The sequence below is a fragment of the Lissotriton helveticus genome, chromosome 7 (genome assembly GCF_964261635.1).
Source record: "Lissotriton helveticus chromosome 7, aLisHel1.1, whole genome shotgun sequence".
NCBI lineage: Eukaryota > Metazoa > Chordata > Amphibia > Caudata > Salamandridae > Lissotriton > Lissotriton helveticus.
The window spans coordinates 1,207,470,092-1,207,491,339 of NC_136068.1; the positions used below are offsets into that span (position 1 = coordinate 1,207,470,092).

At 42.2% G+C, this 21,248-nt stretch overlaps 1 long non-coding RNA gene across 2 annotated transcripts in view; it reads right to left on the bottom strand.

Moving 5' to 3' along the window:
- Nucleotides 1-6,886: 6,886 nt before the first annotated feature.
- LOC144770122 (uncharacterized) overlaps nt 6,887-21,248 on the bottom strand; it is a 369,248-nt gene continuing 354,886 nt past the window's right edge. For both annotated transcript variants that reach the window (XR_013598803.1, XR_013598804.1), the window contains 2 exons: nt 18,371-18,442; nt 6,887-9,086 (listed from right to left, as the gene is read on the bottom strand). This is a non-coding gene — a long non-coding RNA (uncharacterized LOC144770122). The remainder of the gene's footprint in view (nt 9,087-18,370; nt 18,443-21,248) is intronic.

Here is a 21,248-nt window from a genome sequence, read left to right on the forward strand (position 1 = left end):
TATTTTTAGGGTTCAGGGTCAGTTTTCAGTTTTTGAGTAAAGGGGTATTTTTAGGGTTCAGGGTCAGTTTTCAGTTTTTGGGTAAAGGGGTATTTTTAGGGTTCAGGGTCAGTTTTCAGTTTTTGGGTAAAGGGGTATTTTTAGGGTTCAGGGTCAGTTTTCAGTTTTTGGGTAAAGGGGTATTTTTAGGGTTCAGGGTCAGTTTTCAGTTTTTGGGTAAAGGGGTATTTTAAGGGTTTAGGGTCAGTTTTCAGTTTTTGGGTAAAGGGGTATTTTTAGGGTTCAGGGTCAGTTTTGGGTTTTTGGGTAAAGGGGTATTTTTAGGGTTCAGGGTCAGTTTTGGGTTTTTGGGTAAAGGGGTATTTTTAGGGTTTAGGGTCAGTTTTGAGTTTTTGGGTAAAGGGGTATTTTTAGGGTTCAGGGTCAGTTTTGGGTTTTTGGGTAAAGGGGTATTTTTTGGGTTCAGGGTCAGTTTTGGGTTTTTGGGTAAAAAGGTACAGGGTATAAATTAAATTAATTAAATTAAATTAAATTACATTATATTAATTTTAATTAAATTACATTTTAAAAAATATTAAATTAAATTAAATTAAATTAATTAAATGAAATTACATTAAATTAAATTAAATTAAATTATTTAAATTAAATTAAATTAAATTACATTATATTCATTTTAATTAAATCACATTTAAAAAAAAAATATTATATACTTACCAATACTTACGTTGTAATTGTATGCGTTGTAAAGGTATCTGCGTTGTAAATACATGCGTGGTAATGGTATTCGTTGTAATGGATCCTGCGTTCTAAAAATTGCGTGGTAATGGTAGGCGTGGTAAAAGTATGCGTTGTAACGTCATACATCCCAGAAGAGCAGGTATAATGGAATACAAAGGGCTGGAAAGCTGGCTGGAGCCATTGGGACAGCTGTGATTGTAAGGATGATGGTTGCAGACAACTCTTTCAAGAAGATTTGAGATACGAAATTAAGGCAAATAGGCTGGAAATTAGCAGGAGAGATATATATGATGGACTTCAGTGGCATTGGAAAGAGGGGTGAAGGAGGGGACAGGTATTTTGGGCATCAGTGGATTCAGAGGAGAGGAGCAAGGAGATTAAACAATACATGTATTAGGGAACTGACTCGTCACATTTATCTATTTTAGAAGTATAACACAGTGAATTCAAAAGCTGCTACTGCAGGAACACAAGTGTATTTGCTTCCTCAAACCAGGGTGAGGTTCAGGTATATCCTATCCTTTATTAAGGAATTACAAAAAAGTACAGTGCCTATTCGCAGACCCATAGGAGGTTGCTGCACTATATTTGGTTTGTACATTTGGTTCACACATGTACCTCCTGAGCTTAACTCATAATGCACTTCCAAAGAGGTGGCAAACATCATGTAATTAAGGTTGCTCGAATACTTCAATATTGTGTTATTTTGTTAACACCAAAAAAAGTACTTCAGAGAGACTCTAAGACACTTCATCAGTTAGGCAAAGTATTTACAATCGTGATGATTTAATCGTAATGCACATCATTTCAGATGATGAATTATTAGATGCATCTGCCAAACTAGATTAGCTTTATTGGCAACTATGCACTAGAGGCCAGATGTACAACCCTTTTTTGCAGCCGCAAACGGAGATCCTCCCGTTTGGGGCTACAAAAAAGTGTGTGTACAAATGCTATTCACTGACTCGCAAAATAGGATTTGCAACTCTAGCTATTAGGAAGGGGTGTCCCTTCCTAATAGCGAGTCAATATGCTATGTACTGATGTTTTGCGTCCGCTTTTGCGGCCGCAAAACACTTGCAGTTTACCACCTACTTCAAGTACTAATAAGAGAATAAGAGATCAGGGCGGGACAGCAGTGCTGGTACTGCTGGACCTTTCAGCGGCTTTCGACACGGTCGACCATAGCATCTTGGTCGACCGTGTCGGGAAGAAGGGCATCTCCTCCACGGCAAGAGCTCTCCTCGCTTCCTTTCTCTCTGAGAGAACGCAGGCCGTCACTCTTGGCCCCTACCAATCTGTTAAGTTGTCACAACTGTGTGGTGTACCTCAAGGCTCATCCCTAAGTCCGACACTTTTTAATATCTATGTGTCGGACCTGGCCAATGTCATTAAGGCACATGGGATGAGCCTAACATCCTACGCGGACGACACTCAACTGGTTATGGCAATAAGAGGTGACGGAGAAGAGGTAGCCGAACGATTTCGGAGAGGATTGACTGAGATAGGTGAGTGGATGGCCTTTAATTGCCTAAAACTTAACTCGGAAAAAACCGAGGTGATGATTTTTGGACAACTCTCACCGGAATGGCCCTCCTCTTGGTGGCCCCAAACGTTCGGTGCCCCTCCCAAACCGGTGACCAAAGTAAGAAACCTAGGAGTAATCTTTGATGATCGTTTAAACTTCATGGACCATGCCAGTAAAGTAGCCTCCACAGCCCATCACAAACTACGCATGATTCGAAAAATAAGCCCTTATCTCCCAACAACTGCTATTAAAACACTGGTGAGCTCATTAGTCCTGACATCATTGGACTACTGTAATGGGCTTTTCATTAACTCACAAGCTAGAGTTATAAAAAAACTGCAGACCATACAAAATGCGGCAGCTCGCCTTATCCTTGGAATCCCTAAGTTTGCTCCTCTCTCTGACGCAATAACAAAACTGCACTGGCTGACGATTCAGAACAGAGCCAGATTTAAATCACAGTGCATTGTTTACAAAGCACTAAATAAACAGGGTCGGCAGTTCCTAATAGACCATCTTTGTCCTTACCAACCAACACGTCAGCTGCGCTCCACCAACAGCAACCAACTATCGGTGCCTTGCACCAGGACAGTGATGTGGGGAGATCGACGTTTTGTGGTAGCAGCTTCCAAACTCTGGAATACTCTACCTCAGGACATCAGAGCATGTTCCACACTGCTCCAATTTCGCAAAAAACTGAAAACCTGGTTGTTCAATAAATAAGTTCACGGTATGGGGCAGAGGTTAGAACAACGCAGCTTAATTAACATCTAGCTGGCAAATTACCTAGCGCCAAGACACCTTCGGGTATATGTTGCGCTTTATAAATGCCAATAAAAAAAAAATAAAAAAAAGTAGGGGTTAACCACTCGCAAAGGGGAAGGGGTCCCCAGGGGACTCCTTCCCCTTGTGAGTATGTGGGAAAATATTTTTTAAGAGCAGTAAGGGTCCCAGAGACCACTGCCTGCCCTTAAAAAATTAAACTGAAAAGTTTTATTTCTCTTTTTTAAATGCATCCGTTTGCCTTTATGGAAAATGGGCTGCATTTAAAAAAAAAACTGCGTTATTAAAAAAGCAGTCACAGACATGGTGGTCTGCTGACCCCAGCAGGCCACCATCTCTGTGAATGCTAGTCAATCCTAAAGGAGCTGCAAATTGAGCCTGACTGATTAATATTAATGAGGAATGCAATTTGTGAACCATTAGGAATCGCAAACAGTGTCTGAGACACTGTTTTGCCATCCAATTAGCGAGTCGCAAATTGTGAGTCGCAAATGTGAAGCAATTTGCGACTCGCTAATTAGTGGGTCGTACATCTGGCCCCTAGTGTGCTATTCACAGTGCAAGAGAAGGCATGTAGAAACCTAGCAACAAAGGATTAGTGCAAAAAATACCAGGTATGTGCAAAGATATTTTGGGGTGGCAAAGTTTTGCAAAGTTCCACATGTATTCTGTTTGCAAAGGTTTTTTAAATTCTCAAAGTAAAGCGAAACCATTTTCACTCTTAATTAACCCTGCTTAGATAAAAGAAATTCATGATGATTTTTTCACCACGAGTTTACTATTTGCAACATAGATTGTCACAATAGTCATAGTTTGCACGTAAATGTGGTAAACAAAGCTAAACAACCTTAGCCTGGTTGTGACGTTTTACAAAGAAATTTGCAAAGGTTGCAAAAAAGTCGTAGGAACTTTACCCACCCCTATGTATCATATGCAGTGAATATCACTAGTACATGCATGTAATTGTCTACAAAATATTACAGTGTACTAACCTGCAGAATAAGTAATATTATTCAGTGCCATATTTACATTTACTGAACAAAAAAGCACAATTTCAAAGTTGTATTTCTAGCAATTGTACACAAAATAATTAAAACACACTGCTTGGCAAGCTTTTCGTGCAATAAAAAGGAGAAATAACAACAACTCGCTAAATGTATCATGGCTCAGGACCTTGGAGTGACTGAGTATGGCTATTTATATTTGAGTTGCTTTCTGCACAAGAAACAACAAACACAACAATGATGGACAGAATGTGGATCAATGTCACACATTCAACCCAGTCCAAAGATCTGGGCCCAAATCCATCGTTTTTCCACTCCACACCACCCTGGGTTAGACAATGGCGATATGCAAATCAGCGCTGACCCTGTGCCCCATGGGAACAGTCCAGTCCGAACTACAAAAGCCATGTCCTTCCCAGAACGGAAACAAGCATCCGAGGACCGGCCCGGTTTCGAGGTAACACCTCTCTTCAGCCCGGCTAGCTTGATTCCAGTGGTGTGGAGTGCCTGGGACTCACGTCTGAGCATCCCCAGTACACTTAGAGCGGTAACTACAAACACAACAATGATGGACAGAATGTGGATCAATGTCACACATTCACCCCAGTCCAAAGATCTGGGCCCAAATCCATCGTTTTTCCACTCCACACCACCCTGGGTTAGACAATGGCGATATGCAAATCAGCGCTGACCCTGTGCCCCATGGGAACAGTCCAGTCCGAACTACAAAAGCCATGTCCTTCCCAGAACGGAAACAAGCATCCGAGGACCGGCCCGGTTTCGAGGTAACACCTCTCTTCAGCCCGGCTAGCTTGATTCCAGTGGTGTGGAGTGCCTGGGACTCACGTCTGAGCATCCCCAGTACACTTAGAGCGGTAACTACAAACACAACAATGATGGACAGAATGTGGATCAATGTCACACATTCACCCCAGTCCAAAGATCTGGGCCCAAATCCATCGTTTTTCCACTCCACACCACCCTGGGTTAGACAATGGCGATATGCAAATCAGCGCTGACCCTGTGCCCCATGGGAACAGTCCAGTCCGAACTACAAAAGCCATGTCCTTCCCAGAACGGAAACAAGCATCCGAGGACCGGCCCGGTTTCGAGGTAACACCTCTCTTCAGCCCGGCTAGCTTGATTCCAGTGGTGTGGAGTGCCTGGGACTCACGTCTGAGCATCCCCAGTACACTTAGAGCGGTAACTACAAACACAACAATGATGGACAGAATGTGGATCAATGTCACACATTCACCCCAGTCCAAAGATCTGGGCCCAAATCCATCGTTTTTCCACTCCACACCACCCTGGGTTAGACAATGGCGATATGCAAATCAGCGCTGACCCTGTGCCCCATGGGAACAGTCCAGTCCGAACTACAAAAGCCATGTCCTTCCCAGAACGGAAACAAGCATCCGAGGACCGGCCCGGTTTCGAGGTAACACCTCTCTTCAGCCCGGCTAGCTTGATTCCAGTGGTGTGGAGTGCCTGGGACTCACGTCTGAGCATCCCCAGTACACTTAGAGCGGTAACTACAAACACAACAATGATGGACAGAATGTGGATCAATGTCACACATTCACCCCAGTCCAAAGATCTGGGCCCAAATCCATCGTTTTTCCACTCCACACCACCCTGGGTTAGACAATGGCGATATGCAAATCAGCGCTGACCCTGTGCCCCATGGGAACAGTCCAGTCCGAACTACAAAAGCCATGTCCTTCCCAGAACGGAAACAAGCATCCGAGGACCGGCCCGGTTTCGAGGTAACACCTCTGTTTAGCCCGGCTAGCTTGATTCCAGTGGTGTGGAGTGCCTGGGACTCACGTCTGAGCATCCCCAGTACACTTAGAGCGGTAACTACAAACACAACAATGATGGACAGAATGTGGATCAATGTCACACATTGCGCTTTCTGCACAAGAGCCAAGGATTTATAAGGGTGTCACACCTATTAAAAATAAAACCGAAATAAAAGCACTCATGGCTATAATAGAGTGACGGTCACACAATCCTACTCTCTTGGACAGTAGTGTGTTTCCTACCTACTTTTACTGACCCTGGCTTTGAATAATCCAACAGTAGTAAGTATGTTAGTGTATTTCAAGTTCCAAATGCATTCTCAAAATCTGCATGGAATACCTTTATTTTGAAGAGGCATCATATTGAAGAACAGGGAAACAATAACAATATATTTTCATAAGAGCACTCAACAAGACTGCACAGCACACAACCAATCCTGAAAACACCAAATGAAAGAGCTTTGCTCCCATGCTAAAGCAATGTACTGTTCTATAGCCAATACTGTATTTGTGTTTTATCGCAGCATCCTATAGTGTAAACTTCAAGGCTATCTTCTCAGAATAATCAAAGCCAGGCTCACAAATATATTAAAATATGTTAAAAAGTGGAAGAGTAAAGGAGAATGCACCACCATTTATTCAATGTCACACATTTGTGTTGTCTTTCAACATACCATGAGGTAGTCTAGATAAAACTAGTTATTGTGAAAGGATTTCTAATTTTTATGTGTGAGCTGGGGTTTTCATCTTCTTTCCTGTGAGTTTTGCAATTTATTACCACATTTTTGGTTTAGTTCAATGTTAAGCTTCTGATAAATCAGGACTAGTCTGTGCTGTATAAATACTATATACATACATACATACATACATTATCACGCTGATGAGCTAATGTTTTTAGCATCAGAATCACATGGCCAGTGTTGAAATCTTGAGTAAATGACCATCAGCAATTTCTCTAAAACTGATACTTTTCATAACTTGCATAAAGAAACCAAATTAAATTCTTATCCAATTCTTCCACAATCAGCACCGCTTATTTACATGTATATTCATGTTTATTTGTTAGCCAAAACAATTCAAATGCTAATGATATTTGAAAGAACCATAAACATTGATGGATGATAGAATCATAGAAATGCATAGAACAATCATTGAACATTATGTAACATGGACCAGAAAGTAAGAGTTGGAACGGGTCACCGGGTGCAGTTGTGTGAATTTCAATAACAAAGACAAACGGCAATAGTATTTATACCTAATACAATACAGAAGTAGCAGTATACATGCTTACAATATTTTAAGGCTTTGATAGGCAGTTATCAATCGTTATCTTCTAGTACCTGGGGATGGCACTTTGTTTTTTTTAAATCACTGTAGTGAGATGAATGCTCTGATGACTGCAAAACAGCTGCAGATTTAAAGGATTGTGAGTGGTATCAAATATGAGACAATAATTAACAAAAAAGAAGAAAAGACTTTTGGAAGAAAAAGAAAAAGTATTGATAGTTTATGAGATGAAAAGATCAAATGGAGCACATTAAGGGTTACCAGATTTGATTACTCAGATGTGTTTATGGGTGATATGGTGAATTAATGGAGCAGATCCAACTAAGGTTAAGGTTGTGGTTGTGGTGGTTGGAACTGTAAATAGTGAGGTCTCAGTTTCTTAAATAGCATTGGGTTTGGAAGTAGGGTGTTAAATCGGTTGAGAGAGAAGAATGTATAATCGGTGTATGTGATTGAGAGTTTATTATGTAATGCAATGTAATAAAGAACACAAACAGCAGCCTGGCAGAGTACCCTGGCGATTAGTATTGTCAGGGCAGAAGTTTTAGAACCTCTGAGATTCAGAGGGACAAAGAGTGAGGGAAAATTATGAGAAGTCTGCGTTTAGAGCTATAGACGGAGACTATTCTATAGCTTTGCAGTTAGTTAGAGGTGAAGATTGGGTTTGTGCTAGCAAATCATTGTCCGTGAGTGATGGGATAAGTTTTATAAGTAACTTGCATGGTTTGGGGTGTATGTCTGAAATCTTTGAAGGTCTCATTCTTGCCCCATTTACTAATGAGTGCTCCCATTTGGGTTTTCATGGATCGAAGATTAGACAAAGTCTGGGTTGGTGTGCATGAGATAGTGAGGAGGAAAGGAACGTGCACAGGGGAAAATGTGAATCAAATTCATGTTTCAGGGCTTTGCAAAATTAGTTGAATGATTTAGTTTGTTGTAAATGAGTTAAGATGTAGTTTGGAGTGAATCTTGAGAATGACTCCTTTTAGAAACAGGAGCCAAATTTGCATAGGGGGAGAGCAGGAGCAATAGTGACCACAATCTGCAAGATAGTATGGAGAAGCTGGTTGACTGAAGTCTTAATGATAGGTAGAGACTGAGTCAGTGTGTTAGATATTAATATTGACTCCAATACAAATGACCACTTTAACATTTGCTTTTGATCCCACAAAACAAATTAGAAAGAACTCTTACCAAACGTATTTACCAATTACAGTGATTGCCTTCTTCCAGGTTCGATTTCACAAGTTTCTTGCTGCTTACCTTTCAGATGTTTCTGTCCAACCTGTTGAATATTGCAAGAACAATAAGGATTTTTAGGGGCATTATGACTGGGTCAGTAAAACACAGCTGCCCCTGAAAGTCCCTCATTTTTCTTGCTGTCTTTGATTCCTCTTCAACTGTTTTGTCTTGGAGTCAGGTGCGATGAATCATATTTAAAACCCATATGGTCGTTTTTGTGAGAGGCAAACAACGAGGCAACGCACTGCAACAGTAGCTCCCCATACTAGACTTCCAATTTAACATGTAACTGAACACCCAATAGGAGATGAAGCCAACACCACATTTTAAACTGCCTAATTAATTCAAACTTAAATAAAAAAGTGCTAAATAATAGAAGAATCCATGGTTTAACATTCATCCCAAACCAAGCTGTAGCTTCTAAATGAGACATAATAGTACAGTTAGTTACATTCGCTCTTCATCTTACCCAGAACACCCCACAGATTATTATACTAGTGCATGTGTTCAATTGTTCTGATACATTTTCCAAACTAAACTGCATTACTGTAAAGAATACTCTTTAAATAAAGGTGCGAATAAACTGTATAAGATCACAAAAAACTAAAAATACAGAAACACAGACAACAGTGCCACTCTAGGATTTCATTTTCGTGCGCCGACTGTAGATCACGTTGTAGGGACACATGGTAGGTGCTCCTGTAAAAAAAAGGATTCTTGTATAAGATACAGAGCCACATTCAACTTTTTTTTCACAATTTATAGCATCCTCAGTTCATCCTATTAGTGTTCAGCTTCAATCAGTCCCCTTCCTGGAAGCTACATTACAGCCCCAGAGAATCCACGCAATATATCACGATTCAGTTACCTTCTGAACGAGGCTGAGGTCTGTAAGTCACCAGTGCATGGACTACATGTGTTAATGTTGACTCTGTATAGTGCCATTCATATGTAGGCCAAATAAAAGGGACAGTTAAACAACACGCAGTCTTTCAGCAATTGTATGATTGTATGTGTATTTGTCTCACTCACAATTTAGTTTGCTATCGTTTGAGATCAAATATATTCTTCTACAAGGAGCTCTATTATAAATAGTGATGATTCTACCTCTAGAGAGGAAACCGTTTTTTACATTTAACAATGTGTGAAAGATAAATTAAAGTAAAGAGTTAAGAAGGTCGCACTTTTTTCATTTTCTTGCATTGTATCTGATTGCACAGAATAATGTCGGAAGGGGAAATTCGGGACTTTTAGGAACAAGAAACAAGGAATATAATAATGTGTTGAACTCTGCCTGGCTATGCATCTTCTTGCAAAATGGAAAAGCATAGTGAATACTGTCCTATTGGGAATACTCATATGCAATAATTGGCAAGCTCCTGAAAAGAGGGAGTTCATATCTGTATAAAGTTTAGTACGGTGAAGGATTCGTTTCAGCAATCAGAATCCGCACAGAGGAACTGGGAGAGGGTGCTGGGAGTAGTGGAGAGATTTCTATATCCGTTCAACAATTTTGTGAAGATTGTCCTTTTGTTATGAAACAGTCAGAACTGTAATGTTTCATGTTAGGAAGTGGAACATATTTTCTCTCTCCCTTTTGACCCAGGTTTTAAGAGCCAAGCAGTGAATCATTTTAGATATGGGAAGTCACAGTAATGTCCTTAATGTTATGTCCCAGACGGGGAAAATCCACTCCGTGGTTGTGTGGTGCTTCCAATTAACGGTGTGTATTCTTTGCTTGTTCGTGTCTCCGTCCCATTTCCCCTATGTATGAAATCTCAGGGTGTCAGTTTGAGCATACATGATATTGAAAGACGTCCAGGTGGGAGAATCCCGTAATATGAAGTCTTGGGTGACTCATGGTATGTAGATCTTAACTGTTGTGATGTGAACACAGGTTTTGCTCCCATGGCGCGCAATGTGGGGTTTATTTACAAGCCCTTTGCGGCACCCGTATGTCACATTTCCCATGTTAAAAAGGACGCAAAAGTGGTGCAAGAGGCTTGTAAAAAAAACTGTCTTCTCTTGTTTGGTTTATGCATTTGGCAATCTTTTGTCTAAAACGTGGCGGACAGTGGGTCATTGGGAGAGTATGCTTGAGCTGTGCAGGACTTATAGTTGTCGATGGTAGGTGACACCGAATAGGTGAAGTGTATAATCATCACTTTTTGTTTGTTTTGTCCAAGAGTTTATTTCAAGGGTTTCAGTTGCACTGCCCTTCTTGGTCCTGTCTGCTGTGCCAGAATATATTGTTTGTAACATATTCATTGACCAAATATAGGGGAATATTTACAAGAAGCAAACGCCACCAGAATGTCACTTTTTATGACTTTCTGGTGGCATTAAGTCCTTCTCCTTATTTATAAGGCGGCATTAAGCCACTTAATGCTGCCTTGTAAATAATGCCCCAATTCATGCAGAACTTAGCGTGAAAGGGACGGGCAATTGGTGTTGCATTGGGTGTTCCACTGCAACACCCATTGCTTTTGACACTGCCCCATATTACAAGGTATGGGGCTGCACCAAAAATAAGACCAGGAAATACCTGGTCTTAAACAGGGTATATGAGGAAAAATGTTTAATTTCTCCTCTTATTTTGTTCTTTCCACCGATGCCACATTCTGTAGCACACATGGATAGAGCAAATCCCCTGTTAGGATTGTTTATGTGCAGGAAGGTGTTCCTTCATCCCCTACAGCACAGGCACCCTACAAAATGGCACTAGGGTGTTAGGCAGCTTTTTCAGCTCTAGCGCAAGGTGAAAAGTATGAGTTTTTGTAATTATGTCACATCCTTGCATTTTAAAACTGTCGGAGTGCTGCGTTATCAATTTTGGAGTAACACCGCGCTCTGCCAGTTTATTGTAACTATGCCCATAGTTTGTTTTTTGGGTGTAAGTTTCAATTCTATTGGTAACTACAGTACTGTGAGGGTTCACAAAGTATTGATATCCATAACCAGATGTTGTAGTATTCCCGTTAGCAAATCAGGAATGTGCAATTTGTACACTGACTGGTTTGTGAAAGGGAATGCAATTTTAGGATTTGTGACCACAAGAGAGTTTGGAGCATCTGGTCCCATATTCCTTGTCTGCATGCATAATATGCTAAATTGACAGCTTAATGTTTGGGTAAAGGGGCCAGCACTTTCAAAGAATGAAAAGACACAGAAGGATGTAATTAGAACAATTTCAACAAACAGTATAGTGTAATTGGATTGTTTATTAAGATAGAATATGTTTTAGCTGAACTATAAGTGCGAAAGGAAGAGTGTTCCTATGAGCCAGCAAAGCAAAATAGGATTCAGCCTTAATAAAGTTGCAGTCTGTTAATGACAACTTCCTCACTGCAATATTTAGGGTGTTACGTGTGTGAATAAACAAGAAAGATCTAAATGGCATTATCAATAAAAAGATACATTATGCTATAACTAATATATAAGAATTCCATTGCATACTTAGTAGTGGTTTTGTGACGAATTATGTGTATTAAACATGTTTTAAAAACAATACAGTTTCAGACCATAAAGCTTGAACAAGGATTGTGTGTACCACCAAGGAGGCGAAGGCAACATCTGAGACTGGGCATTTGCTTAACAATAGAATGGCTGGTACAACACAGAAGAAATTAGCTTAATAAAAAACAGAAAGATGAAAATGTTGATGGAGTTCGGCTCTCCTCTTAGTGACAGAACCTTAGTCGCAATCCAGAAGAAAGTATAAAAATATACTCAATCATATTAAAAAGAATGAAAATATAGCTGCCTCAACACGGATACAGGGACTGAATCAACCACTACTTCAGCCCTTAACAAACACATTTAGTAGGATGTGTGTTTACATCCATGTTTTGATGGGCACACACTACCATGCAACTGCTTGGCATTAGTCTCCTTCATCATCCGGACCACGTATGGGAAATGGGCATTGGGTGGTAGCTGACACATTTATCTACATCCAACTCATCCACTGGGAATAATAGTTTTACTGCTATTTACTTATTTCTGGGTGTACTAATTAAAGTTCAGTTTATTTAAAAAAAATAATTGTAGTCTTTAAAATTCTGAATCTGGCATGAAAGAGCTAATCTGCTTTTACAGGACCCATATCCCACGTCCAAAAATCCTGAGTCCAAAAATGTCTCAAAGTGGTGAAACAGTTTTCTTACACAGCATACATGCACAGGTGCAAGACATTCTGGAATGGATTTGGTTACAGGAGCTAAGTGAGTGAACGCACAACCTAACACTACTAGAACAGTCTGGTTCAAAGTAGAATCAGCTACAGCTGCTCCAAATGAATAAAATGAATAAAATGTAACATTATTACATACAAGCCACAGCGGGATTCTGCGCCAAAACACACAATAAAGCTGAAGGATGAGTTTCTTCAGAAGGCCACCAAGCTCTCAGGTGCCTAGCATTAACCCTTGAATGTATAGTAGGGGATGTTTATTTCTCTATAGCCGAGGATCAGATGTGAATCTCCCACACACCCAATTAAGGGCCTCTATATGAGTTACATATTAAAATGCTGCGGTAACAGTGCATTTGGAATTACCGATACATGGGATACTGTAATTACAGCACTTTTATGTGTTTGTGCCCTTGGAATGAGGAACAACCACTTCACTGATTTCTGCAGTTTTCCCCCTCATTTGGATTACATTTCTACGCCCACAATTTGCTAGGTGTCTACTGGCAAATGTGAAGGGTGAAATATTTAATGTTTGGCTTTCCTGCCGAACTTAATAATTGAAAACTCCTAATTACAGTCGCAACTTTTTATGCAGGGCTTAAGTAGCTGGTTTCTTGCTTCTTCTGAGCACAACAGTTCTCTAGTTGCAATAATGAAGAGTAAACTTGGAATCAAAGCTATAAAAAAATTGTAATTCTCAAGATGCAGTTTAGAATGTGTCACTATAAAATCAGTCTCTGTAATTTGTAATGTATAGTAATAAACAGATGGATTCCTGTTGTTCTCTGGTAAACTCCAACAGCACCAGTACCATAAACAAATGTACTTGACCATGCATCTATAAACGTACCATATACATTGTGGAAACATTTTTAAATCTATATTTTGTGCAATAAACAATAGTGAGTATTAATAATTTGTATGCTGTATCCAATACGCAAATTTTGTATGACTATGATTAGAGTTGAAATGAGTCTAAATGAGCTATTGAAGTGTGTTCATTACATCAGTTGTCCCACATTAATACAAAATCTCAATCTTGGATAAAACGATGGTGATTCTGGTATTCACTTCTGCATTCCATCTCTCCCATCATGACTCCTAGCACATCTTCTCTCCTCATAAGCTCAGTGAAACAAAGACAGCTGTTGTAATGTTTTTTTCACTGTTATGAATACAAGGCTTTCAAAGAAACCTCTAGTGTTGCTGATATGTTGCAACATCCAAGGTCTTTCTGCTTTATTTCTATTGGGTAAACAAGTTGTATTCGTTGTGTGAACTGATATTTTTTAAATGTTCCACATTTTGTTTGAACATCTCCAGATGGCAGAGCACGGAATATGCTGTATGCTTTTTTAAAGTGAGATATTGCTAATTTATTAAAGTATTGACATTATTTTATGTTTTGCTTAAGAATTGTAACATATGACAATTCTATGATGAATGTCAGATTTTAGCTAATTTTTTTTAGTAAGAATTGTGTATAAGATCCTTTTGATTTTGTGAGTGAGACAGAAGATTTGTAACTTTCCTAGATGGTAATAGGGATGTGGTCTGACTTTTATCTGATTTTACTATGCATTTGGGACTTAAGAATGATTCTTGTTTTTTGACTACTCTATAATAACTCTGCATTAGAGCCTTTATGCAATTAATTCTGTTCCACTTGATTTTGAGAATTTTTGTAACAAAACTCCAGCTTTTTCTTCTTATCTAGAACTCAATTTTGAGTGGTTCCATTTACCTATTTTGATACACTGCCAAACTGATGTAGGGAATGGTGCCTTTTTGAGCAGTTATTTCTAATGGGAGAACAGAGTGAGTTAAATTATGGGGTTTCAGAGATCTGGGGTGTCGTGGAATATTGGAGTATGTTTTTTGCTTCCACAGCATGATTAACACCCAATGCATCGAACACAACACTCGTGCCTATTAGTAAAAAAGCAGACGACCACAGAAAAGCAAAATACAGTCCTTGCACTTGAAACATTCAATTAATTTAAAATGAAAAGAATATTTGTAGAGGCACCTTAACATACCCTGTAAAAGGGGACGAATGCCACTAAAACAACCCATGGCATTACAAAGAGCAATAGCTCGTGGAAATGCAAGGATACCTGGCACATCCACCTCAAAGGTGAAGTAATAATAAAGGAAAATGCATATCAATGAAGGAATCTCGAACTACAGAAACACTGGACAACCTCAATGGGGTAGAGGCTAATAATGAACTTCCTCAAGAGCATTCTGTTGCACGATACACACAACATAAGATCCACAAAAGGATAACAGGGAGCCATGGTCTAATAAAATACAATTCATATGTGCCTTTAGATAGTATACCTCAGGTTCCATCACTAAGGCACACTTGGAATCTCTCTGCCACTCAAATGCAAGCTGCATGGCTACCAGGAGAGTTACAAATTCAATCAAACCCTATGTGGTACACAAGTGTACGAGGTTGGGTTGAGGAATCCGTGGCATGTGGCAGTGAGCAATTTACAGTCTGGACAGATTTCTGCCCTTCCACCTCGATTGATGTATGTCATACCATACATAATTTAATCGGAGTTGTTTTTTACTCTGTTTGCTTCTGTGCATTGGGCACATATGGCAATCCAAGAGGTACTTTACCAGAGAACTGTTTGAAATATATGTCAGCATGACCTGGGCATTAACCAGAGCTTATCTTGGGCAGTGAGTCTGTATGGCCATTTCGTTACCCTGTGCCAGACTAGACCGCTCCTATTATGTGTCCCTTAGTGAGGCTTAATGGAGACACCTCTTTCTAATCGTTCATGCCGTTCTGTGTGTGTGGAGTTGTTCTGGTGAATTGTCGCTGCTTCTATTCCCATATGATTCTCCTCTCACCCGCGAGTCACGGTTATGCTATTTAATCTAGAATTCAAGCAGTATGTGAATGTGCTCTGCACAGGGCCTGCAGCATTTACTCGCTCAAACTGGTTTTGCAGGCTTTCTGTATTTTGCCTGAATGGTACAGAAAGCGACATCATTCACCAGAATTCGCATTTTATCTTTTGTGCGTTCTTGGTTCTGAGCACCTTGATTCAATCTGGTCACTCCCTTGTGGGTACTGTTGGTTACTGGTTTGTGTCAGTGGCACTGGTGCTACTGGAGCTGGACGGGGTGTTGCCTGCGCTGCCTCGGGCACCTTCGCTTGTGGGACTGAGGTCTGAGACACCCTATTAGTTGTGGTGACTGGGATGTTGTGTTGTCCTTTCCTTGCCCTGGCTGGAGCTGGTGCCTTCCTCCTGGCAGTGAGAAGAATGGCCCGAGTGGAAACAATGTCCCTCGGCCAGTAGTAAGTACTATGGGGCTCACCATATGTAAATCATTCTTGTCTACACATAAAAGTGAAAGTAAGCTGCTGGGCTACATTACCTCTGCACGGGAACACAAGCAATCCCAGAAACTTCCAGTCTAGTAGGGTCAAGCTGATAAGGTGAAACTTGAGTCCATAAGAAGTGAGCCCCGAGTCCCACGTGTGGGCATACCTCTCTCGCATAATCTTACTCAGCGAGAAGACCAAAAGGCGATGCTTACCTAAGTCACAGATATTTTCTCTGGGCTGCATTCCAATCTATTGTTTATTTGTTTAATAAGGCACTACGGGCAGGGAATGCCCATAGGCAGATCAGGATTGAGCCTACCCCAAAAGGGACAGCGCAGCCTCATCTGGTAGTGTCGGTCCGTGAATTTCCCACCTGTCCTCCATATTATTTGTTCGAGTCATGTGTCTCCAGCCTCACAGCCTCAAGATGTTCTCCACTGGGCACCTGGCATGTCCCATGCACTGCTTTTATGGGGATGTGTGCAGGTATTTCTAAGAGTAGAATTTGCTACTGAATATGCATGGTGTGGCTCTGCGGTGACATTGTAGCTAATGATGCGGAGGGCAGGTGTTTTTGTCCTGGTTGTTCAGGTGGAGGGGAGGCAGTGAAAAATGGGGAATACAGTGTGGCCTAAATTTCTATAGAACGCCCTGGAAAAGCTACGGCTTTCTAAACAATATCATACGAAAACTGAGCTGTAAAACTAATTGGTTCATCCCAATTTTACAACTTGTTGAGGCCGGGCTCGTGTTATGCCTGATGACTTAATACAATAAGATGCTTCAACGAAAAATGTTTCCAAGGTACAGCAACCACTTTAATACTGCAGGCCATCTTGGCGCTCCAGAGGAAAACGGCTTTGTGCTGTGGAATAATTTATGTAACATGTGACACCCTCTAAAAATGTGCTTGTGAGAGGAACTCATATTGGCCCCTTGTAGTAAAACGTTTTGTAGGGCTGCTTTGTGTTTCTCATTCAGACATGGTTCTGTTGCACTGTGTGCATGGTGTTAGGCCTGATGGGTGCATTCAATTGGTTTGAACATGCTGTTCTATTCGGGACAAGGCAAGATGTCATGATGCTCTCCAGAAGGATGAGTCGTTGTTATAATAGCGTGCAGCATTTTGGTGTGATCCTGTACCCACTGGGGTACGCCTTGGCGGATGAGCTTTACCATGGCATGATATTCACATAGGGGTGCCATGTCCATTGTGATTTCCCCTTTCTTCAGCGTGTGTAAAACCTGTCGGTGGCTCCATTCGTTTCTAACTTGTATCTGTTGGGGTCCCTTGCAAATCCCAAACGATTCACTACTTTTCGTAGAGTACTTTTAATAAGTAATTGTAGTGTTGTTTCAAAGAATGCGAGCAGCGAATTAAGACTTTTGTTTACTGTCTGTTATCATGATCTTTCCTCATGATGCAAGCAGGGTTACATTTGTTGTGCTGCATGCAGGCCTGGGCTGTGTATGCACTTTTAATGTAGGCTTTCTGTTGGTGGCATAGACGTGCAAGGTCTGTACGTCGGAGCCACGTGTATTTTGTGTTGTGTACATGTTATATAGATCATAAAGTCACAGTTCTCGAGGGTAGTGCTTCTGTGTCTCCCTGCCTGTGATCCCAAAAATTCCAAATCTGACACAATAATGGGTCCTAACTTGCTTCTGCCTTTCTCTCTCTTCTAGCACCAAGATGCCTTTGTTTGAGAGTCGCGCTATGTAAGTTTCATTCAACCCAGTATCACTTAGTACGTTTCTCTGTTCAGGATACTCCCATTCCTTCTGAGCGGGTCCCGGGGTGATTTTGATGCTGCTGAGTCTGATTATCAGGTTACGGCCTCCTTCCTGTAGCCTTGGTGGTACATGCGCCTACTGGCCCACCCTGTTAAAATCTGCATAGACTACAATGACTGGGATCCCTCAATAGCCAGTGTGCAGTGTATGTAGTAAGAGTCGTTTGTGCACATGAGGAAAGGGGCACCCTCACAGATGGTCCCCACACATATGTTTAGCCGAAGATTGCGATGTATAACAGAAGGTAGTTGGCGCATACGCTTGTACGCATTTTTCCTTTGTCCACCTACATATCTCTGTGTTACACTCTGCTGTCATGTACCCCGAACCAGCATGCCCCACACAATGACAGGGAACAGCAACCCCACACAGAGCAGAATGGATGAAAGCAGTTCCTGCATCCCTGAGACATGGAGGAACATGTATGCACTACGGCTTGGGGCAAACTTGGGGTCCAAATATTATTGCAACCAAAAGAACCCTACATTTCCCGCAAGCGCTTGGACCGAATCCCATAAACTGCATGGGCAACCACCTTATTCTCCCATCTCTACACAAACTTCTCTGTGCTCTTCAATCTGAAGAAACGGAAGCAAAGCTTCTAGTGGCTGCTCTCACAGCCTTCGGAATGATTGACCTCACCTGCTTACAGCTCCTTTTTGTTAATCACACTCCCCATTTTGGTGGTCGGTCACGTACCTCTCAACGTAACATCTGCAAGAAAGAAAGCAGAGAAAGGTGAGTGGTGCTAGCGCTGCCAGCAAGCACATCAGTGCATCATAAGTAATGAATTCAGTGCCATGTCCTAGCATCACAAGTCTTCAGAACTGACTTCAGCACTATTCTGAGTCCAGAGTCACCGCCCAGAAAGGCATAAGCACTAGTACCCTCAGCAAAGCAAGAAGGGATTATGATCTACAATCAAAAGGCGCTGTAGTTTGGGGATACGGAACAGTAGGAACAATACAATTCTGCACAAACGAATCATCAGGCATAGCTGTCAGGAAAAAAACATCCATCTGTAAGGGGCTTATTTAGGAATTAAGTGCCCTATTTGGAGCATTGCGAAAGTGGGACAGTTCCGAAAAGCCGTGCTTGCCCCGCCCACACTATTAAACTCTAAACAGAGCTAACCGGGCATCCGCTGCTTTTTGAGGATGTCCCGCCTCTGTCTATCTGCAAATAAGGCTTCTAGTTATTACTCAACAATCATCAGCAAGTATCATACAGGAAGTACCCGTCCTGAAACTTGCAGCTCACTATCAAGGTCATTTGATCAGCAGCTGAGGAGACATTGATATATTTGGTAAAGTTGGACTAGTCAGACAGTGAGTGGAATGATAGACTTGAGTGACATATATTTGCAATCACTGTTTTCTTCTTTTAGGAATCATAGGTGTCATTTTAAGAGTTATTTGTGCATCTTTTCCCTGACCACCAGAAACGTTTCACACCATCGGCGAAAGGTGGCAGAGGCGCTGAAATGAATCAGACTTTAATAACATAAGGAAAGAGCTCCTCTCCACAGACCGATCCTTGGCTTCATACCATTAAACAGGAAAAATTGGAACAACGGGAAGGCGTAACTCGATCTATTGTCTCAAGGATACAATTGTTCCTTACAAAAAAGAAGCAAAATCTCAGGACAGAGCTTGCCAAATCAATCAAAGGTCCAGTGTCGTGCAGTGTACCTCAAAATTCATCTTGTGTCTGTTGTTCAATATCTACGTACACCACTTAGCACAGCTCCAGGTTCTTCAAAATATTTGCACCAAGCGCCGGGATGCTGAGGGAAGCATTGAAACCCACACTACGGGGGTGGATATCGCCTGGTGTGCAGCGGCCCGAAAGAAGCGTAGGGCGGACTTGTTGTGAGCCGAGGCAGTGATTGAGACGCTGGAACGCCAGGGTCACGCGACGGGTGAGGGTCAGGTGGTGGGGCAGCTGCTCCTAGTGCAACAGTCCCATGCAGCCCTCCTGATGGATGAGGCACAGCAAATCTGGCTTGCAACGTGCAGCAGAATATGTCAGTGGGGGGACAAGTCTGGCAAAATGCTACACCGGCTCTGTCAAGGAGCCTTCCATGCTCAGACCCTGCCAGGGATACTTGAAGAAGCGGGTGCCCCGATTACGGACCCGGGGGAGTTAGCGGAGAGTTTCGCTGCGTACTATGCGGACTTATATGCCCGAAGGTGTGCCTGCCGGAATATGTGGTGGACAAGTTTATAGCAGACTTGCCACCTAAAGCTGTGTCTGATGAGGTGCGCGATCGGTTGGAGCTCCCACTGACGGATGAAGAGCCCTGGGTGAGCTCAACTTGGGGAAAGCTCCCGGACCGAATGGGTTCCCCAGTGAATTCTTCAAGAAATATCACTTACAGCTAGCCCCTCATTATCGGGCGGCATTGGAGGAGGCCAGGGAGCAGGGTAGACTCCCCCCAGACTGGAGGCATGCGGAGGTAGTGGTATTTCAAAAGCCGGGCCGACCCCCGGAACACCATGCCTCCTACCGCCCAATTTCCCTTCTGAACATGGAGGCCAAAGTCTTGGCCAAAGCGTTAGCCAACCGTCTCCTACCTCATATCTCAGCGCTTGTACACCCGGATCAGGCCGGCTTTATGCCCCAAAGGGTGACCAGGACAATATTCGGCGGGTGCACGTGGCGGTGGTCCAACGCACTGGGGAACAGGCCGCACTTCTCCTCGCCGATATAGACAGAACGTTCGACTCACTGAGCTGCGTCTATCTGTCCTCGCTAGTGCCTCGGTTTAACCTTGGGCCTCGCTTCTTGTCCTACCTGCAACTTCTCTACACCGATTTGATGGCTTTGGTTCGAGTGGCGGGAGCAATCTCTTCCAGTTTTCCCATTAGGCACGGCACCCGGCAGGGTTGCCCCCTCTTGCCATACTTATTCGCCCTGGCTATGGAGCCGGTAGCGGCGTGGGTGCGCATAGATGCACAGTTGAGTGGGTTTGAGTGGGCGTAGGGGTTGTCCGATAGGATTGCATTATATGCAGATGATGTTCTTTTCTTTCTTATGGATCTCGGATAATGCAGATTTTCGGAGAATCGTCGGGGCTCTACCTGAACCCTCGCAAGTCCATGCTATGGGTGTGTCAGGATCCCTAACGCAGTAGATTTAAAACCTATAAATGTCTGTGACCCAAAAGACTCTTGCGGTACTAACAGATTTCACACTGGGCACCAGTGGTCGAATTTGTGGCATTTGCGCAACTGCAAGATGGCCGCTAAGGTGCTGAGGTCAGTGGTCTAGTGTTTCTGCAGATTCCGAGTGAGCCTGATGTGACGCGCGCACACCTGAGGTATTGCGCACTCCACTGAGGCTTTTCCCTGGTGAGGAAGTGTTCTTAGTGCATCCGTAGTTTGAAGGTTAATTATCAGAGTTAAGGCTTAATTCGGAGCAATTCCTGAGATGAGTAGAGGCTTCGATAAAAGTTTCCAGAGACCGAAGAGGAAATAAGAAGAGAAAACGAATTGCCGAGTTTACGGAGCTGCGCTCG